The sequence below is a fragment of the Diabrotica virgifera genome, chromosome 4 (assembly GCF_917563875.1).
Source record: "Diabrotica virgifera virgifera chromosome 4, PGI_DIABVI_V3a".
In the NCBI taxonomy this organism is placed as follows: domain Eukaryota; kingdom Metazoa; phylum Arthropoda; class Insecta; order Coleoptera; family Chrysomelidae; genus Diabrotica; species Diabrotica virgifera.
The window spans coordinates 223332431-223339470 of record NC_065446.1 but is presented as its reverse complement, the minus strand read 5'-3'; positions in this window follow the sequence as shown (position 1 = coordinate 223339470).

Genomic DNA, 7040 nt, shown 5'->3' with positions numbered 1-7040 from the left:
TGTTTTCTATACTACCACAGAATTTATTATAACTAAGTGACTACAGCTGTTTCGGCAGAGTGCCTTTCTCAAGTGATGATAAATTATATTTTGAAAAGAGTAACCTGACGAGACGAACACCGAATAAAAGCTTCGACACAAATGAAGAGATGATAAAAATGATGCGGGAAGTTATGTGGAAAAATGATGAAATGATGGCAGAAATAAGAACCATACGGAAAGACCAAAAAGAAACGATGGAATATATTAAGGAGCTGAAAGAAAAAAACGAAAAATTGGAAGAAGGTTTAAAAATGGCAAACAATAGAATAGAACAATTGGAAAAAGATAGACGGAGAAATAATATAGTATTAAAAGGCCTAACACTAGATGCTACCGACGGAAAGCCTGTAAAGGAGTCAGTAGAACACTTCATAGGAAGAAATCTGAAATTAGAGGTCAGACTGAGAGGAGCGGTGAAGATCGGCGACCAAATCTTTTTAGCAGAAATGGAAAACCTAACGGATAAGATGAGTGTACTAAAAAACAAAGGAAAACTGAAAAATCTACAGGGACAAAAGGTGTATATAGAATCAGATTTAACAAGAAAGGAAAGGGAAATACAAGCAAAAATTAGGAAAATGGCAAAAGAAGAAAAAGACAAAGGTAATACTACGAAGATAGGATATATGAAACTGGAGATTAATGGAAAGGAGTGGAAATGGGACCATAATAAAGAGAAACTTATACTAACTCACAGAAATATCGGGGAAGGGACTTCAAAAAACTAAAAGAAAATAATGAGACCGGACCCACAACAATGACAACCAAGGCAATGAATGGGAAAAGCGATAGGGAAAAAGATGATGCAAAGGTAAACAAGGATGAAAATAGGAAAAAGGGGAAAGCTAGATTGCAGAAAAAAGGAGAGATAAAAATGGGAACATGGAATGTGAGAAGCATCAATGGAAAAGAGGAAGAACTGGTAGAAGATATGATAAGACAAAAAATAGAAATACTAGGAATAACAGAAACGAAGATGAAAGGAAAAGGTCTTAAGAAAATACACAAAGGATATTGGTTACTTTGGGTAGGAGCGGATACAAAAGAGAGAGCAAAAGAAGGAGTCGGGATAATAATTGCACCGAATAGACTACAACACGTTATAGAAGAAACATATGTTAACCAGAGAATATTATCGGTGAAAATTAAACTGATGGACGAAGAAATATGGACAATAATAACAGCCTACGGAGTAAATGAAGATGCAAGAAAGGAAGAGAAAGATAAATTTTTCGAGGAGCTCCAAATGCAAATTGACAATGGGGAAGAAAACATAATTGTAATGGGAGATCTAAACGGTAGAGTCGGAAACAACAACAGCGGAATAGAGGAGTGCATGGGAAAAGAAGGAGAAGAAATGCTAAACAGAAATGGTGAAAGAATAATAGAAATATGTATGGAGAATAAACTAGTTATAACAAATACAAAATTTAAACATAAAGAAGTACACAAATACACGAGAGTACAAGACAGCAGAAACGAAAAATCAATCATAGATTACTTTTTGGTAAGCAGCAACAAATGGAAAAGAGTACAGGATACGAAAGTGAAAAGAGGCTCGGAGATTGGCAGTGACCACCATCTAGTAATAATGAGAATGAGAACAACAGAGGAAAAAGAAGAAAAGAGAAGAAAGGTAGTAAATGAAAAAATAAAAAGTTACAAATTAAAAGAGGAAATATATAAGAAGAAATTCCAAGAAAAATTAGATAATACTTTGAAAGGTAGGGCAAAAAATACAAATATAGAAAAAAAATGGGAATATCTAAAAACCAGCATAATCAAAGCAGCTGAGGAAACTTGCGGGAAAGCAAAAATAGCAAACACTAACATGAGGAGAACAGAATGGTGGACGGAAGAAATACGAGAGAAAATAAAGAACAAAAAAGACAAATGGAAAAGATACCTAAGCACAAAACACCCGGAAGATTACGAAGCATATAAAGAAAAAAGGAAAGAGGTTAAAATAGCGGTGAAAGCAGGAAAGGAAAGGTCATGGGAGATATTTGGACAAAAAATGACAAAAAATTATAGGGAAAACCAAAAACTCTTCTACGGCGCATTAAAATAACTCAGACAAAAGAAAGAGCACACGATGCCGAATATAAAAGACAAGAATGGAAACGTACTAACAGAAGAAAAACAAATAATGGAAAGATGGAGAGAACATTTCAAAGAGCTAACTCATGTAGACAAGGACAACATAGGGGAGATACAAGAAAGGAATGAAGAACAACAAGTGGAATCCATAACAAGAGAGGAATTAGAGAAAGCAATAGAAAGAGTAAAACTGGGCAAAGCACCAGGCAAGGATCATATCACCCCGGAAATGATAAAATTCATGGGGACAGAGGGAATGGATAGCATGAAAGAACTAATGAATAATATCATAAATAGAGCAGAATTACCAAAGGACTGGAAGAAAGACATTATATTACCAATACACAAAAAGGGAGACAAGAGAAACTGTAATAATTACCGAGGTATCACCATATCAAGTATCCCTGGGAAGGTATTAGCAAGAATACTAGAGACAAGAATAAAAACACAAATAGAAACAACTATGGAAGACACACAGTGTGGATTCAGGAAGGACAGAAGCACGCAAGACCTAATATTCACATTAAGACAAGTAAGTGAGAAGGTAATCAAGAAAAATAGAGAGATACATATGTGCTTCATTGACCTGGAAAAGGCGTTTGACAGAATCCGAAGAAAGGACGTTTGGAAGACACTAACAGAAAGGGGAGTCGACAGACACATAATAGAAGTAATAAAGGATATGTACAAAAATAATACAAATACAGTAAGAACCAATAACGAGGAATCCAGAGAATTTTCTACAAGTCAAGGCGTCAAACAGGGATGCGTGCTGAGTCCACTGCTATTCTCAGTGGTACTGGATGAAGCGATAAAGAAAGCCAAGAGAAGAATGAGAAAACTAACATTAGGATACTGGCAAATGAAACAGACTCAACTATCGGAGCTACTATTTGCAGACGACATGGTATTGATAGCAGAAAACAGAGAAGACTTACAGAACAATCTTGAAATCCTAGAAGAAGAACTATCAAACATAAATATGAAAATTAATACAGAGAAAACAAAAACAATGATAATTTCAAATACGAGGAAGACACACGCAATAGAATTAGACGGGAAACAACTAGAGCAAGTGGAATATTTTAAATACCTAGGAGTAATAATCGAATCAAATGGTAAACAAGACATGGAAATAAACGAGAGAATGGGACGAACAGGAAGCTTATTTAACACTATGAAAACAACATTTTTTGGGAAAAAAGGGATACCGGAAAAAGTAAAAACGGCAGTCGTTAAATCAGTAGTTAGACCAACAATCATGTATAGCAGCGAGACATGGACATTGACGGGGAGACAAAAATCCAGAGTCAATGCTATGGAAATGAGGTTCCTGAGGAAAATAGCAAACAGAAAAAGGACAGACAAAATACGAAACGAAACAATTAGACAAAACCTAAAACTAGAACCAATCAATGAAAAAATAGTAGAAGGACAACTTAGATGGTTCGGGCACGTGTGTAGAATGTCGAACGAGAGGCTAACAAAACGAGTGTTCGAAACGAGAGTGCAGGGGAAAAACAAAAGAGGGAGACCAAGAGTTATGTGGGTAGATGAAATCAGGAAAGAAGTCGAGAAGAAGGGATTGACATTGGAAAGTGCAAGAAACCTAGCGCAAGATCGGAAAGCATGGAGACTACAATGCCAAACTCAACTCCACCAGCCTTACACCTAAAGGTAGAAAGGCTTAGGACTAAGTAAGTAAAGTAAGTAAAAGAAGGTGTGGTCTAGTATGTTGTGTTGGGTGTTATTAGCACAATCCCTTTTTTGGTCTTTTACTTTACACTCCATTCCATTGGAATAGAATTATTATAGTGTGTTTAAAGTTATAAAGGATATAAATAAAACAACTTATAATTTTAATAACATGTTTAATTGAAAAAAAAAAGAAACCAAATTATAGCCAAACAATGTCAACAAATTAAATAAAATTTTGACTTTAGAAAGAGCCTTTTACTCACTATTTCTGAGTGGGTACGTTGAAGCTGCGATTGCTGTCAAACTTTGGCATCGAAGCTCTGGATGCTACGGCAGATCTTATGAAACCATCTCATTACTTAGCACCGACGACTTTTTTAGATGCTTCAGTCACTAACTTGACGCAGCGTTCCACGGCTTGAGTATGACATGGAAATTTTCCAAAGTTCCAATCCTCGGGTGTTTCACCAGCGTGATTTTAGCCCAAACTTCATCATTAGAGACTCTCCGTAAAAGTGATGGTGGTGTAATTTCATTGGTGTTCCAATCAAATAATTCAGTAGCGTCAGTCACATGAAAGGTGATTTTTAGAGGTCTAAAAACCCTAATTGTTTCTGTTTCTGTATTACTTATTGCTAAAATTTTTTACTTATTGCTAAAAAAAAGACGTGGTCTTGGTCGACACTCGGAATTAGTATTTTCTAAATTTTCATAAATGGAACTCATTAGTATTTTAGTATGGTAGTGAAATTATATTTTATGGCACTTTTTTATTTTTTAATTATTCCCTATACGTAATTGCCTTAATCTGTGAGGTATTCGTGATTTTTATTCCGAACATTAATTATTGCAACAACAACAATTAATAGGCCTGGATTACGAGTACCAAAAGAAAATTATTAATAGCAAGCTGAACATTTGTTAATACCTTAACGGTGTCTAGTCGGACAAACTTTGATGTACGGGAACCCTGGAGCGGGGAAGTTTTAATTGTGGAACAATTTAAAAATTTTCAGTACCCTCGAAAATATAAAGTATGAATAAAATTAGCCATTCACCCCTCCGTAGTCAGTATCTCGAAAACTAAGCGCTTTTTTGAGGATGTGCCGCTCGTGTAAAATATTTCAATACACATGAGATGGCACGCCTTTTCTATTGCCTTACCCCAGGTATTTCAGTTAAAAACTAGCAGCTATAGTCGGTTCGCTAAACTCAGATACAACTGGCTAGTGATTTTAGTAAGTAATTTTGCCAATTTGGTAAAATTCTCAAAAAATAATAATTACTAAATAGTTCATAATTACTAAGTAGTTGGTAAGTTTTACCTCTAAAACATATCGAATAATTAAACTAATAGCAGTCAGATATTCAGTCCGGTATGGAGGAAAAATGACGTAACTGCAAATTCTCTCAATTCCTGTTTATTGCAAATCAACTTTTAAACTATTATGTACAGATGATTCAAAAACGACCGAACTGTAAAAATGTACTGAGCCACTATAGGGTAGTTGCGTCGTTACTGAAATACGCGCTACGTTAGATCTTGTTTCAGATGCGTAATGACGCAACTAGAGAAAGGGTTTACAATGGGGCGATTAAATTAAGATAATGAAATTCGAACCAATATCGATGAAAATAAAAGCCATCGTTGTCAAAAAACAAACGCCATACCGATGCTCCTGGACGATTACTCTTAATTTAATTCCTATTTTAAATATTGAAAAATCGCTTTTTTTGCTCTTCTGAAGAATTTTTCATTTTTCGGTTGCGTTATTCATCTTCTGGACCGGCGAATTTGTCCTAAAACAACTTCTTGTGCCTTTTCTATATAAATATGCTTAGGGTTCTAAGTTTTATAGTCGTATATAGGGTGAGGCAGATAACTGGCCTATTAGAAATATCTCGAGAACTAAAGGCAACAGAATCATGAAAATTGGAATAAAGGGGTTTTGAAGGATGATCTATTAAATGAAAATATGTAAAATGTATACCGGAAGTTGCTTATAACTTCGTTTTTTAAATAGGACACCCTGTATATTTTTACATTTTTGCATTCTATTCGATGCCTCCTTTCTTAAAATATAAGGTTTTGTAATATTATACAGGGTACTTTAAAAGATAATTACGTTTTTTTATTAATTTCGTAGCAATATTCACACCCTGTAGAATTGTAGTAGTTTGACATCTAAAACTCTACTTACGTTCAAATGATTTTTAATATACTCTACTATTGTTAAAAATCATTAGTATAGCTAAATTTTTAATTTTAGTATACAGGATTGGTCGAAACTCGGAATGAGTATTTTCTGAGTTTTCTTAAATGGAACGTATTTTTGTATTGTAGTGAAATGATATTTTATAGTACTTTTTTATTTCTTAAGCATTCCCTATACCTAACTGCTTTAATTTGTGAGTTATTGGTGATTCAAACTAAACATTAATTGCAACAAAAAATACGTAAAATTTTATTAGGCTGGCCGTGAGAATACTCAATCCCAAATAATTTTTCAGAAATAAATACATATTAATCCAGACTTCTCCTTAAAATTACCAATAATGGTTTAGCTATCGAAATACCTACTTAGTTAAGATTGTTGGTGCGATTAACAATTAAGCACAAATTAAAGCAGTTAGGTATAGGGAATGCTTAAGAAATAAAAAAGTACCATAAAATATCATTTCATTACAATACTAAAATACAGGGTGTTCCATTTAAGAAAACTCAGAAAATACTCATTCCGAGTTTCGACCAACCCTGTATACTAAAATTAAAAATTTAGCTATACTAATGATTCTTAACAATAGTAGAGTATATTAAAAATCATTTGAACGTAAGTAGAGTTTTAGATGTCAAACTACTACATTTCTACAGGGTGTTAATTTTGCTACGAAATTAATAAAATAACGTAATTATCTTTTAAAATACCCTGTATAATATTACAAAACCTCATATTTTAAGAAAGAAGACATCGAAGAGAATCCAAAAATGTAAAAATATACAGGGTGTCCCATTTAAAAAAACGAAGTTATAAGCAACTTCCGGTATAACCGGAAGTTGCAAAGAGATGAAAATATTTTCTTTTAATAGATCATCCTTCAAAACCCCTTTCTTCCAATTTTCATAATTCTGTTGCCTTTAGTTCTCGAGATATTTCTAATAGGCCCTTTATTTGCCTCACCCTGTTTAATATCACAAGAGA